Raw genomic sequence first — 15,723 nt, 5'->3', positions numbered from 1 at the left:
AACCAAACACTGCTTATTCAGCTGAAAACTGCCTTGGTATATTAAATAGAAAATTTAGGTGGTGGGATACAAAGAACACAAAAATCAACTACCAATAAAATTTCCTATCTAGCTATAGTAAAAATGAAGTAAAGCCAGGAACGTCTCACACTTTGGATACAGAGTGTGAGACACTGTACACTTTTTAAAGAGTGAATTTTAAGATATGTGAATCATACTTCAACTTTTTTTAAAGTAATGAAAAATAGAGAAAAAAACCTGAGCTTATAAAAGAAATATGAACATTAAAAAAGGAACAATTACAATTTGCAAACATAATTTACTATAAAAGTACGGAAGGACTGATGCTGAAGCTGAAACTCCAGTACTTTGGTCACCTCATGCAAAGTGTTGACTCATTGGAAAAGACCCTGATGCTGGGAGGGATTGGGGGCAGGAGGAGAAGGGGACGACAGAGGATGAGATGGCTGGATGGCATCATCGACTCGATGGGCATGAGTTTGAGTAAACTCCAGGAGTTGGTGATGGACAGGAAGGCCTGGCATGCTGCAATTCATGGGGTCGCAAAGAGTCAGACACGACTGAGCGACTGAACTGAACTGAACTGATGTAAGTTTTAAAATTAGCTAAGTTCTATAACTTTTCATAATTACCCAGTTTTTACATTCTTAATCATTTTTGTTTAGATAAAATGACTATTATCATACTAGAAAAGTGAAAATCTTGCACTTTAATTTTGGATTTATCTGTTCTTCCTTATAATTCTGGCCATTTTCCTTTAAATATTTTGAGGCTATGTTTTTAAATGTACACAAACAAGATTTTCTAGGTTTCTGGTAGATTTAATCTTTTTCACATTTGAGTGACCTTTATATCCTAATTTGCCTTAAGGTCTATTTTGATAGTTTTTAAACCAGTTTTTCTTTTTAATTAGTGTATAGATACACATACACACCCACACACACACATTCTCACAGACTTTCTTAAAATTTAGCATACCAGTCTTTCCAACTATTTTCTCTGTTTACATTTAATCAAATTACTGACAGTGTACTTAATTCCTCAGTTTAACATCTCAGAAATCAGAGTGTTTTTCAGTTAATAGAACATTAAAAAGTGGTTAAGTGGCAATAGCAACATAATCTTTACTGCCAACACACACATGAACTTTATCATAGCTATTCCTACTGCTATTACTTTAGACTGAGTTTTTGCATTTTTGGTCTCTCACAAACTGAATTTAATTGCCATTTAATACATCTTCAAAAGGATTAAATTATGATTTGGCATTAAAATGAAAGGCTATTTGGGGGAGTTCCCTGGTGGCCTGGTTTGACCAGTCAATCCTAAAAGAAATCAATCCTGAATATTCTTTGGAAGCACTGATGCTAAAGCTGAAGCTCCAATTCTTTGGTCACTTGATGCAAAGAGTCAACTCATGGGAAAAGACCCTGACGCTGAGAAAGATTGAAGGCAGGAGAAGAAAGGGATGACAGAGGATGAGACGGTTGGATGGCATCACCAATTCAATGGACATGAGTTTGAGCAAAATCTGAGAGATAGTGAAGCCTGGCGTGCTGAAGACCATGCCTTCACAAAGAGGACATGACTAAGCAACTGAATAATAATAACAACAACAACTGGTGGCCTAGTGGTTAGGATTCTGGGCTTTCACTGCCCAGTGTCAATCCCTGTTCAGGAAACAAGATGCCACAAGCCTTCTGGCAAAAAAAAAAAAAAAAATTTATTTTGTAAACATAGAAATGAAGTAGCTGATATTAGTAAAGCAAATATTTGATGTTAAAGGAATAATAGCAACTTCACATTTTCTTGTAAAGGAACATCTAAGTGTTTCACCTGACTACAGACAGGAAGATACCCACAAATAGACAAAACTACCTTACATTTTGAGATAGAATAAGGTTATTTATAAGCAGTCAAACAATGCAAAAAAAGGCAGTAGAAACTGTCTCCAATAAAAAAAATTATATAGAATATAAGACTGATTTGATGGATTCATGAATCACTAAAGCAAATGTCAATTTGTCAGAGACTTCCAATAAACACTGAACAGAAGCCACATAACTTCCAAGTAATTCTGAGGAAAAAACAAAGATGAATTTAGTCAATAGGAAATGCTGAAAAAACCCTGATGCTCTTTTACAGCCCTCAAAATGATACAGTAATGCTAAAGGAGTTAAAGAGACTGATACTTCAAGAATGAGTTACACAGGAAACAGCATATTACTATAACACTAGCATAGGCATCTATGGCCAAAAGTTCTTGCCATATTAAATTTTAAACTACAATGGCAACGCACTCCAGTATTCTTGCTTGGAAAATCCCATGGACAGAGGAAGCTGGCGGGCTACAGTCCATGGGATTGCAAAGAGTTGGACACGACAGAGAGAATGAGCATACACATGCTGCTCCTGGTTTAGAATCCTGCCATGGCTCACCACTGCCCTCAGTACAACTTCTTGGCCTACCCACTGGGTCCTCCAGCATCATGTTGGGACATTCCTATCTAGAACCCTCCCAACAGTCCTACTCAAAGACCCTGATGCTGGGAAAGATTGAAGGCAGGAGGAGAAGGAGGCGACAGAGGATGAGATGGTTGGATGGCAGCACTGACTTGATGGACATGAGTTTGAGAAAACTCCTGGAGATAGTGAAGGACAGGGAAACCTGGCATACTGCAGTCCATGGGGTCTCAAGGATTCAGATACGACCAACCAACTGAACAACAGTCCTACAAAGCCACTTGGAACTCCCTCATTTCCCCACACCTTTGTGCTTGTGATTTCCTGTTCCTGGGGGGCCCTCTCCTCCCTCATCTTTTGATGACAAACTCCCATTATCCTTCAGGTGGCAGTTCTGCTTCCCTTGCAGGGAAACACTGCCTCCTTTCATGTGCCCAAACTCGAGATTCAGTGCTGGAGGGACAGGTTCTCAGGGTCACAGGGTGGCAGGCCAAAGTGTCTCTGTCACGTCCCCTTTGGGATCTCTGGTGACCTCGGAATGGTTGCCTACAGCTGTGGCCCAAGTCTGTGCACAAATGCCCAGCAAAGTGGACCCTGGCTGGATCTTTCCACAATGGCGAGCCGCTGGAAAGTAAACCTCTTCAAGTGGTGGGTCCTGATGCTGTCGCAGGAGCCCTCCCTCGTGCCCCTCCTGCTCCACCCTCCACTGGAGGGGTCTTTTCTGCAGCTCAAAGGCTGGCACACTGCCTCCTGATGGCAGTTCCATTCCCTGCCCTTGACAGAGTGCACTTTACATCCTATCAGAGTCCCTGCGTGAATTAATGAACTCTCTGGCATCACCATGCCTGGTCTCCCTGTGCCCTTGCTGCCTTCATTCAGGGGGGATACCATCGACCTCTCAGGGGCACCCCTGGCACTTTGACGTCTCTGAGGTCAAGCCTTAGAGAGGCAGGCAGTCCATGTCTACTAGGTTCCGGCATGCCCGCCCCAGCAAAAGGCTCATCCCCTCACATGGCAGTCCTGCCCCGCCACACACGGTGAGCCCCTTCCTTCTCGGTGCTCCCACCACCCGTCCACTTCTCGTCCTTCTATGCCTGGCACTGATCACACTTGTGACGACAATAATTCTCCCAGAGGCGAGAACCACAATGGGTCCCCGCTAATCAGCCGAGGTGTGAAAGCGCACAGTGCCTGCTTTTATAGACCCTGCTTTCAACTGATTGAGCACCTGACACAAGCCCACCCATTACTTCGTCGGCAGCCTATGAGGTGACTGAGAACAGAAGCTCTGGCCAATCAGAGAGGCCGGACCTTAACTGGCCAATCAGGTTTCTCTCAGTCGGCTTTTGAATACAGAGCAGGAGGGGAGCCTCTGGGAGCAGGTGCCACGTGAACAGGGACAGGAGGAACCGAAAAGCTAGAAGGGAGCTAGCAGAGGATGTCTGGGCTCCTAGTACGGATGCGCCTGCTCCACAGGGGACTGCTGCCTTCACTCAGGATTCCTGTTGCTTTTATGTCCAAAATAAACTCCCCCTTTCCTGAGGACGTCTGAATCTCGGATACTTACCACAGAATAGCTTACCCGCCTGTAGAGAAACAGGCCTCCTGTCTTAATGCTGTGTGTTCTGGATCGTGAGTCATCTCAGTCCTGAGGAGAGCACCAGTCCCAAACTCAGTGCCTGCAGCTGTGCTGTGTGTCCTGAGGCAAACTAGGAAATCTCTCTGCGACTAATTTTTCCACTTTGCAAAATTCTACTAGAGGGTACATTTCTCAGGTCTTGATCATCGTGTGAGGTGTATATATATATATATATATCTCACACACGTGTATATGTTTGTATATTTTAATGATCTGTGTGTATCATTATTGTTTACTTAGTATTTGTTTCTTTAAATCAGTTCAATTTTTGTTTCAATACTTTTATTTAAGGAAAAATCTTTATGTTGATTCTGTAAATGGAAAAACCAATATTCACTATAAATAAAAGGCAATAGCACAAAGTAAATACAGTTAAAAAAAATTTTTAACTACAAAAGAATTTCCAAAAAATGTTACTGTTACATGTAAAAGAGGGATTATGGCTAAGTTAAAGGAAGGTTAACTAAAGCTGGCTTGAATGTCCAAGAGCCTTTAGTAGCCTTCCAAGTGTGTGAGTTTAGTTCTTGATGCATTCTGAGGTTGCATACCTGAATATTTGAAGAATAGGTTACCTGAAAGGCATCCCAACTGGATGTTACTTCTGATGCCATGTCTAGACAAACTGTAACCCCTCAGTGGTAAATAAACCACCGATGGAGGGACTGGGGAAAGAAGATGAATCTGACAACTTCCCATCATCATCTTTTGAAAAGCACCAGCATCAAAGCTTGTAAGATGATGATCATCTTCAGGAATGCACTGGGATCAAAGCTTGCAAAATGAAGGTCAGAGGCTTGGAAGAAAATTCCAGGCATATTGTTTTAAAGAAACTCCCAGAATTAAATCACCATCATTCTCCACAGTAGAGAGGAAAATGTCATGTGGGAAAACACAAACATTCACAATTCTGAATCAAGGAAGCATTTCAGAAGACTTAGGTTATGAATGTGAAAGAGTCTTAGAATAACCTTAACTGATTTATTTAGCTTCTTTAAATTTCTTAGCGAATGTGATGTAAGAAAAACCTGTATGTTTAAATATATCTTAAAAAGCACTTTCAGTAAACACAGAATGATATTCTAAGTGATAAAGAACTCAGTTTTATGGGCAATATGTATTCTATATGGTATAAAATGGTGTGTCTTAATATCAGTGTGTTAGGGGAAGCACAGTGACTGAAACCACCCACCCTGGACAGGCACTATAGTAACCATTTGCATGAGCTGTTTCAGGACAGGAGGTCCTAGTAAGAAACACAGAACTAATAAGCCACCACCAATCAGAAGAGTTCAGGAAAGGTCAAAAGGAGAAACACGTGTCCGACCACCTCCCAGAATCCTTGCTGGCATCCATCTTGGCTAAGCAATGCGCGTGTCACCAAGGGCTCTGAGTCAGAATGACTGGCCAAAGAAAACCTGGAAACTGACCCCATCACCATAAAACCCAAAACTGAGAGCCACGTGGCAGAGCACTTCTCCTGGGTTCCCTTACCCTACTGCTCTCCCCTTGGGCTCCCTTTCCAATAAAACCTCTTGCTTTGTCAGCTCGTGTGTCTCCTCGGGCAATTCATTGCTGAGTGCTAGATAAGAGCCCACTTTTGGGCCCCGGAAGAGGTCCTCCTTCCTGCAACAAATGGAGTCTTTAGTTCGGTTCAGTCGCTCAGTCGTGTCCAACTCTCTGCGACCCCATGAATGGAGTCTTAGAGTCAATGAAACATCACCTTTTTAGGGGCTTTCTATGTACCCTGCCTCTTTACTATTTATCTCCTCTCCTTTCTTGCCTGTGTCTAAATTTTGTTTTTGATTGATGAAGAATTTTTTTTTTTGAAGAATTTTTTAAATATACTTTTCCCTTCTATTAATTTTGAATCTCTTAGTGTTTATTTTTATAAATAATTAGGACAATTAACTTACTGCAGCCTAAAGCTAATTAAAACATTTACTCCTTAATAAGGCCTCAATAAAAGTTAACTGTTATCATAACAAAAGAAATGTACATTTTTCTAGCTCATTATGTATAAAAGTAATGTTGTAAAAATCTCTTTAAATGCCAAGATAATGTCAAATGTGTCAGAGACAAGTTTCCAGATTTTCATGAATCCAGTAATATACGAATGGCCATACAAAAGGAGAGATAAGTGATAAAGAGAGGCAATGCAGAAAAAGGGAAACTAATTTATTGATCCTTTTCTTCCACTATCAGATCAGTAAGAATGGTCTTCTCCTTTCTTTTATCAACCTCTTTGTCCATAAGAACAGAGACCTAAAGAGAAAGTACTGGGCAAAAGAGGTTGACACAGTAAACTGATCCAAACCAGGATAGGCTGAATTATCACTCTCAAGTAGGATAATGTGAAATTCTAAATCAGGCAGTGATCTCAAGACAGCATGGAATGCATTGATCCCAAAGGCATTGGTGCCTTAAGCAAAAGCACAAAATAAACAGAGTTCTTAAGCCTCTCCTAACATTCAATAGATACAAAATAATTTCCCTCAATTTCCAATTCCTAAAAATAAGCTTCTCTCTCCTTCCCTGTCTCCACCAAAACAAAATTCCCATTCATACACAGAGGCACATTTCTCAACTACTGATTCTTACCAGTAATTATCTGAATTAAGTCTACCCGGGGTGCGTGTGGATGGGTGGGTGTGGGTGTGAGTGGGTAGGGGTGTGTGTGTGTGTGTCTATATGTGTGTGTTTCCTGTTTTGCTTATAGGGACAAATATCCTGGAAGTGGTTAACAAGAATGGTCGTGGGTAAGAAGGGTGAAGAATACAGAAAACTGAAACTAGTTTGTCTCGCTTTCCTTTCAACAATCTCTCTTCCTTCCTCATCTACTGTTTTCTCCCTCTAACCTTCTTCTTTTACTCCTATTGCTTTTAAATTTAAGACTGAATTGAAGTATGTTTTCTTTACTCTGTTATCTGTTATTTATTAATTTAACAAACACTTACTAAGTACCCACTATATTCCAGATATCATGCTGGATACAAAGGTAAGTGAGATAGACAGTCTCTATCTTCACAGGGTTTTCAATCCAATGTGGAAGGCAGCCTATTAAGTAAACAATTGCAATTTGAAAAAAGCTGCTTACAGAACAACATATAACATTATTCTATTAATTGAAAAAAACTTAAGGCATTAAAATTGTATTCAGCAAATAAGATATTCTCAGATGACTTACAGTGCTAAATGCTCCTTATATTCTTTCTAATATCCCTAAATGATGAACTGAATCTTTAAGTTCTTCCCTCATCCAATTTCCATTCCCTAAATTTCAGTTTTCTTTTCTCAAAATTTTATTTCAATTCACTTTCTTTACAGATAAAATGGCAATTGAATCACTTCATGTGACAAGTATAGGGTATATTTACATAGTATTTATCCATAAACTTCTAGAAGGAAATAAAATATTGGTATACCTAAGTAAGTTAGGCAAGGGAGAGTAGTTAAGTAAAAGGAAATTTCAAGACAGTTAACAGTTGAGTGGTTAAAAAAAAAAAAAAAACCACAACAACATCTTTTAACCAACAAAGGCAACAATGTTCCTTGCATGACAACATTGAACTTAAAAGTATCTTAAAGTGGATAACAATTTTCAACATAAATTTACTTCCTGATGATTTATTATGTGATACTCTTTGGATCACTTATCTCTGTCTTTTTAGTACTTTGCATAAAGCAAGTGGCTCAATAAATGTTAGCTATATAACAAACATATACTATTGAATATTTATGGGTAATTTTTTTTTAAATAACCAGAACAAATACCCAATTAAGACAGAAACCTTCTACAATGAATCCTGGGATAAACATAAAAAAAGAAAAACAATTTGTTAGATGAAAGTTATTTCCTTCTGGAGATAATGGCCAGACTTAAAACTCTGACATGACAAATTACTGAAGCTTCTTTGAGTGCTTATCATAGCACACAGATCTCAGGGATGAAAGAGAAAAAGATTCATATTGTGCAAACACTTCTATTTGCCAGTCAATACCCAAATCTTCCCTTCCTCTGCAATAACAAAAGCCCAATTTTATTCAAGGCAACCATGCATTCAGTTAAATTTCCCTGCTTCCCTGGTTCAGGATAATCTTTTGGTTATTATATAACCAAAGGATAATTCCTTTGGTTCAGAATAATCTCCTTAAACGGAGAGGTTGCATCCTTCTTTGTCTTTGCCTTGCTACCTGGAACTTTGCTTTGATGGATACAGCTCTGGCAGCTATTTTGGACTATGAGGACCAGGGCCACATTTTAGGGATAACAGATGAAATAACTGAAAAGAGTTTAGGTCCCTGGCAACTTTATGAAGCTACTATCCTAGATTGCCTACTTTAAGAATTACTTTACATGAGGAAATAAATATTTTATGTTTAAGCCACCACTAAGTCTGTTTTCATTTTTGCTTTCTGAACTGATCGTGCAAGTGTGCTAAGTTGCTTCAGTTGTGTCTGACTCTTTGCAACCCTATGGACTGTAGCCTAGCAGGCTCCTCTGTCCATGGGATTTTCCAGGCAAGAATACTGGAGTGGGTTGCCATGCCCTCCTCCAGGGGATCTTCCCGACCCAGAGATCAAACCCATGTCTCTTACACCTTCTGCCTTGGCAGGAGGGTTCTTTACCACTGAGCCACCTGGGAAGCCCTCTTAACTGATCACTTACCTTCAAACAGGTTAAGAATTTCTATCTTCTTTTTACAGATGAGGCAACTGAGATCCAGAGAGGTAAGGTGACTTGCACAATATCAAATTAGTGAAGAGGTGGGTCTGGCTCCTGTCTCAATGCTTTATCACTAAGAACTGACTCTTCACAGGTTCTAAATATTAAAAAATAAATAAAAATAAACATAAACATAAGTTTAGGCTTATTAGTGGTAGTGGCACATTATAGTGTATATATTTGTCAAATTCTGTGAAAATAAAAGGTGCCAAAATTTCTATACAGTGGAAGGAGTCTATATCATATCCCAGTGGGGAAGGAAAAGAAATATATTATCTAAATAGAATCAAAGACCAAAATAAGCAAAGATATTTATTTATATGCCAAGGTTTTACCATACTGCTCTTCTTTGAAATAGTTAAGAAAAGTTCAAACTAAAAGCTTATTTTTCCTCTTCAGTGAGACTTCAATATACAGTCTAAGTTTCCTCATTCAATCCTTAACTGGATTTTTTCTTAAAATCTTTACCTAGAATCCTTTTTTACTCTTATTACCACTTTTAAAAATTAAGCTTGACTCACGCCTAAAACACAGAGATCAGTAATAAGGCACAACATCTCAAGTTCTTTTTTGAAACCCACCACCCAACTGTAAAACATAAGGCAGTTATATTGCAAACTCACCAGTGAATATAATCAATTATTTCGAGGCAGTATATAAAGAAAATAAAGAAATAAAATATCTTCAAATTTTAAGAACACATATTTATTTCTTTTCATGATACTATAGTTAACAAAAAATTATCTAAGCAGGAGAGTGATCATATGCAAGTTATGTTGGAAAGGCACATGACTTTTATTAGCATGGTCAAAAATAAACTGCAGATTGAATCCTAACCACTCCCATTTACTGCCAAGCTACTTGACTCTCTGAGTCTCGATTTTCCTATCCATAAATCAAACTAATACTTCTTCATAAGTTTTTGACTGGATGAAAATAAGAATGAATACAATGGAACTAGCACAGTACATGGCAACAGTAAATGCTTCATAAACAGTAATGTCCTTCCTATCTTGAAAATTTAATATCTATATATTTAAATAATAAAATTCTGTGTTGTAAGCACCCAAAGTCATTGAACTTAAAAAGCAATAAGCCAGTTTGACATACAACCTTAAAATGTCATTTTTTTTTTTTTGAAAGGCCACATTACAGCTCTCCCTAGAGCATTGCCACAGCCAAAGTATTGGTGCAGGTCAATGAAAAAAATACAACCCACAAAAGAAGAATACAATCTCTTCCTCCCCGACATTAAAATAAAGCTTCTGAAAGAGACCCAGGTTTCTTCCTTCAAGTCAGGAAACTTGGGTTGTTTCATCCTACTGTCAGTGTCAGAATTCTGACAGAGAAAAGGAGTGGGGTGGAGAAAAATAGATAGCTTCTAAATTTCTCCATGGCAGCAGTGAAAAGGGCAAAAGGCAACCCACTGCTCAACTCCGTTTTTCCATTTGAAACTGAGAGTCAATAGGAAAGTGAGATTCAAAATAAAATATCAGATGTATGACCAGCTGAGCTGTATTCTAACCCTTCCCTGTATCAAGATATCAGTATAGATCCTAGTGTCTTTGATGCTCGTATCTGTAGAAAAGGACACCAATCAAGAAAACCAGTACTTTGCCTTTTTTCTCAATCTTAACAGATGGCTATAGTATTAATTTTTTTCAAATCAACTCTTTTTAAAACTGAAGTATAACTAATTTACAATGTTGTGTTACTTTCAGGTACACAACAAAGTGATTCAGATATATATATATATTCTTTTCAGATTATTTTACATTATAGGTTATTAAGATATTGAATATATTTCCCTGTGATATACAGCAGGTCCCTGCTGCTTATCTGTTTTATAATTGATAATGTATGTATATTGATCTCAAACTCCTAATTTTCTCTCCCCAGTCCCTACAGCATGCTTGATAATGAGTTTCTGAAAAGCAAATACTGTTGCTCACATGTATATTCAATAAACATAAAAGCAACAGCAAAATTTTTAATTTATTAAAATTACAATGTCTTCATTATTTACACATACTGTACTTCAGAACCTCTTGAAAGTGAAAGAGGAGAGTGAAAAAGTTGGCTTAAACCTCAACATTCAGAAAACAAAGATCATGGCATCCAGTCCCATCACTTCATGGCAAATAGATGGAGAAACAGTGGAAACAGTGAGAGACTTTATTTGGGGGGGCTCCAAAATCACTGCAGATGGTGACTGCAGCTATGAAATTAAGACGCTTACTCCATGGAAGAAAAGTTATGACCAACCTAAACAGCATATTAAAAAGCAGAGACATTACTTTGCCAACAAAGGTCTGTCTCGTCAAGGCTATGGTTTTTACAATAGTCATGTATGGATGTGAGAGTTGGACTGTGAAGAAAGCTAAGCACCAAAGAATTAATGCTTTTCAACTGTGGTGTTGGAGGACTCTTGAGAGTCCCTTGGACTGCAAGGAGATGCAACCAGTCCATCCTAAAGGAGATCAGTCCTGAGTGATCATTGACCACAGCATCACTGACTGATGCTGAAGCTGAAACTCCAATACTTTGGCCACCTCATGTGAAGAGCTGACTCATTTGAAAAGACCCTGATGCTGGGAAAGATTGAAGGCGGGAGGAGAAGGGGACGACAGAGGATGAGATGGTTGGATGGCAGCACTGACTCAATGGACATGAGTTTGAGTAAACTCCAGGAGTTAGTGATGGACAGGGAGGCCTGGCGTGCTACAGTCCACGGGGTGGCAGAGTCAGACATGACTGAGCGACTGAACTGTACTTCAGATAACTAAAATACAGTATGTCAAAAAGTTCTGCCAAAAAATAAAAGAAATGCAGCTGCTATTTAATTTTTCATTAGGTTGCTTTAGATTTTTAAAATCAGAGCATGCTGGAATCAGAAATGATCTTAGAAGTGGTTCAGTTCAGATCCTACTTTTATAAAAGGTTTAAGGCACAGGGAAGTTAACTGACTTGGCCAAGATCACATGGCAGAGCCAGGATTGGAATCTGGCCTTTAGAATTAATTCTAATGAAATATAGTTTTTACCAGACTGTGGAGGTTTTAGAAAATTTAGATTAGTCATTAAAGTTATCAAGGCTTTTCCTTGAATAAATTATTTGAAATTGTTAGAAACCTGTTTTTTAAAGTCTATAAACTAACTGCACGTATTAAGCATAAGAATAAGTTTTCCCATTTTAGACCTTCAATTATTTTTAAAAAGTTAACCATCTATCATGCAAATATAGTCAACTCAACTACTCACAATACGTAGAGGATTATTTATTTAAGAATTATTTTTTATACATTTTTAAATCTTACACTTGATTCCTCCAGCTACCCAATACTTAAAAGGGTATTTTACACACTTCAGTCACCCAAACGGTCCTTAGAAAGGGAAAACACTTAGAATGTGCGTATTCTAAATAACACAAAAATTAGTTTGATATATCTAGGAGGTATATAATATGCCCCAAAATAAAATGACACTGGTATCGAGCATGCTACCTATACTCTATATTAGTGCCCATAATCAATAGCCACTGTTTTGAAGAGTACCTTTATCACCTTAATTGTGCAAGTCATTTTAACTGGCATTTACAGAGCATAAATCAACTTAGCAAAAAGCATACTGAAAGGGTATATACAAAATGTGTGGTATAAACAATAAATACCTCGGGAAATCAGAGATATGTAAACACAACATGGACTCCACCCTTGCAAAGCAGATAAAACTAGAATAGATGGAGAACAACATGGACAAGTATAAGGACACAAACGAATTTCTCACTCATCTTGGAAAGCTGGCGCAGATCATGGGGAGTTTCAAGACCAAGATGAGAAACAGAAGTTCCTATGTTCACCCTAGTAACAAGAGGGATATTATTTGATATTTCATTTCTAATTCTATATTTCTATGTTTTTCTTAAACTTGGGACTCTACTAACTGAGGAAGAATTGTTCAAATATCTGTTTGTTCAACATCTGTTGAACTTAGTTTTCAAATTTTATAAAACAAGAAATACAACTTGGCTTAAATCTGAATGAATCCAAGGCACTATCTATGAGGAACAAGATATAAGAATCTGGAGACTGTCTCACACTATTCAATCAAATTTATGAGGGAGGATCTTAAGAAACAAGTAATTTAAGTAGGCTGCAAAAAAAAAAAAAAAAAACCACTATAAGCTACCCGATCCAAATCTATTATACCACTAATCATATTACTTTTCATCCATTCCTTAATGCAACCATCTCATCAATTCAGTTCTTATAAGGAAAGTCCACAATTTCCTTCAAACAAAATTGACAATCAGATATAATTGCATTTAACCTCTCTTCTCCCTCCTCCCCCCTTTTCTAACCAAAGTAATACATAGTTTGGTGTTCATATTCACCCATGGATTTAATAGCTTTAATAAAAGGCTTAGATGGCACCATTCTTATTCAATTGTGTAAATGGACAGTATCCAGTTTAGCAGTTTAGTAGACACTTTGAGACTTTCAAGAGGTTTCTGTCTCCAAGAAACGAGAATGGTTCAATGGTTCAAGTTCATATTTCCTCTCTTGCTTGACTTTATAAAAATAATTGTCATCCAAAACCACTGCCCAGAATCAACCACAACAATAGGCATACTTAGTCACTCAGTTACCATTTAGCAGGTGCAACAAGACAGTACCGTCTTTCTCAAACTCCATACCACCATCTCACATCTAAAGATTTGTCACTTAGAGAACACAATACCACAACTGGCACGAACTTTCTCCTCTCCTGGTGTCAGCGGCTGCCGGCTTAACAGAACCGGGAGAAGAGCAGGATTCACCGGCCTAGCTTAGCTCGGTGTCGCGGGATGTGGTGAGCATCAGCCTCGAAGTGGTAGGTGTACTCTCTTCACCAGTGAGCACCTCCCTCGCCCATCGCCCTGCCAAGGCCAGGCTGGAGCCCACCCTAGGACTCGGTCCTGCACTTACCGCCCCTCGCCTGCTCTTCGCCAAGAGCCAACCCCTTGATAGACCCCAAAGAAAGCACAGGTGCCCTGCAGAGAGTGGAACGGAGAAAGGGACCCCGCGCCTCCAACTAGAGCTGGAACCTACTCCCCACGGTGCCCGTCCATGGTGGAGCTCCCACCATTCTCACTGCTGGGGCAGGGCAGGCGAAGAACTGAGCTTTATCTCAGGACCCGCCCCAGCCTCCCGATCCTCACCCACCTCGAGGCCGCCAGTTTTACGAAGCCGGGTCTCCAAGCGCGAGGCTCCGCCTGCTGAAAGCTTGCAGGGAACAGGCTGGCCTCTAAAGCCCCCAGCCGCCGGCTCTGCACTGTACTTCTACCCACGGCGCGCTCCCGCCTCCTTGCTGCCATGGCGACAGCCCGGGTTCCCGGCAGCCGCTGATTGGTCCCACCGGGAGAGTGGAAGGCGCCGATTGGCTAGGGCGGAGACCAGGCCGCGCCGGAGGGCTAGGGGGCGGGCGGTGTGGAGTTCTAAGGCGTAGGAGCCTCGAGGAGGGTGAGCCAAGAGGGACGTGGCGCTCTGCGGCGCGGACTAGGAAGCCGCGCCCCTTCCTTCTAGGGCTTTCATGGAGAATCCTGTGGAGCAGGATTTGGGTGGGTGAGGTGCTTACCCGGGACCGGGACCAAAAAACAGGTGTCTCCTACCCGTCGGCCGCCGGTGCGCGCTGGCAGCGCCCAGCCTGGTGAGAGACAGAGGGTCAGGCGGTTGTCGCCCGCAGGCCTCCTTTGGGTCTAACACCCCGGGCCTCCTCCATGGCGGGAATCTTACCCGTATTTGTAACCTCACCTACCCCGGTTTTGTTATGCCGTGGGCCACTGTGGCTTGATTCCTTTTTGTTTCACCTTCTCTCACACCCGTCTGCGTTATCTTTTCTCCTCACCCTCCTTCTTATAGAACTGAGACATCTGTTCCACACCCATCATTTTAAAGATGGGTAAACTGATCCTCAAAGATAGTCGTGGCTCGAGGATTAGAGAAACTTTTGGAGCCTCGAGGCTGGTTTCGATTGAGTCTGCTAAGTAATGGCATCTTTCTCTGAAGCTGGTTTCTTGCTTGTGAAAATGGTGTTTATCTCAGAGTTGTCAGTGAAGATTAGATAAGATTCCAGAAAACCAGTATAGAACCTGCTGCATATGTTAGTAATGTTAGCTGCTTTTAATCAGGAAATAATAAGGGTAGTAGCTAAATCACCTATTTGGAGCCCAACTGCCACATGAAACCAATTCCTTGACTCGCTGCGAGTTACTTAAGTGCTCTGTGCCTCACTTTCCTGGTCTGTAAAATGAGAATAATAATGGTATCCTCCTCTTTACAACCTAAGTAAATAGAAAAGTGACAGGCACATAGTAAACGCTCGATAAATGTTAGTCCGTCTCATGTGAGTGGCCGAGCCACGACTGTAATTCAGCTCTCTAGATTCCAAGACCAGCCATCTCTACTCTTACACAACTCTCATCTGTACACGTAGAACAATGCCTAGAAGTTCCGCTTTTTTTAAGGTTCAGGAGGAAGTGCTTGTCCCTTTTCTTAAAATCTCAAACTATCTCCCTTACTGTCCTGAACGTCCTAGAATGTTGTGACTGCCTCCACTGAAGGTTTAATAGCAGAGGCAAATGTAAGGAAAATAATCATACTCAGTTCTGATGGACAGATTGAAGAATGAAAGCACTACAGTAAGAAAACATGCTCAAGAAGTTATGGTGTAGGAACACTAAATCTCTATCTGAAAAATATAAATACTAATGTGAGGGTATTGGTAATATTAATATATCATTAGTAACCAATGTTAGTGTTAGATTAGGAGACAAGCCACATCCCATCCCTGTGGAAAATACTAAATTGTAAATACATCAAAAGCAGGAAGTATCTTCC

General features: G+C 40.0%; 1 protein-coding gene across 4 annotated transcripts in view; it reads right to left on the bottom strand.

Moving 5' to 3' along the window:
• The window catches only part of NUCB2 (nucleobindin 2), a 60,657-nt gene extending 46,467 nt beyond the window's left edge, over nt 1-14,190 (bottom strand). For all 4 annotated transcript variants that reach the window (XM_020904691.2, XM_070473439.1, XM_070473441.1 and 1 more), the window contains exons 1-2: nt 14,050-14,190; nt 8,790-8,943 (exon numbers count right to left, since the gene is read on the bottom strand). The gene's annotated coding sequence lies outside the window, so the exon portion shown is untranslated. The remainder of the gene's footprint in view (nt 1-8,789; nt 8,944-14,049) is intronic.
• Nucleotides 14,191-15,723: the final 1,533 nt, after the last annotated feature.

This window comes from Odocoileus virginianus, chromosome 10, assembly GCF_023699985.2.
Source record: "Odocoileus virginianus isolate 20LAN1187 ecotype Illinois chromosome 10, Ovbor_1.2, whole genome shotgun sequence".
NCBI classification, from domain to species: domain Eukaryota; kingdom Metazoa; phylum Chordata; class Mammalia; order Artiodactyla; family Cervidae; genus Odocoileus; species Odocoileus virginianus.
The sequence above is the reverse complement of the archived record's forward strand: the minus strand, read 5'-3'. Positions and strand labels throughout refer to the sequence as shown.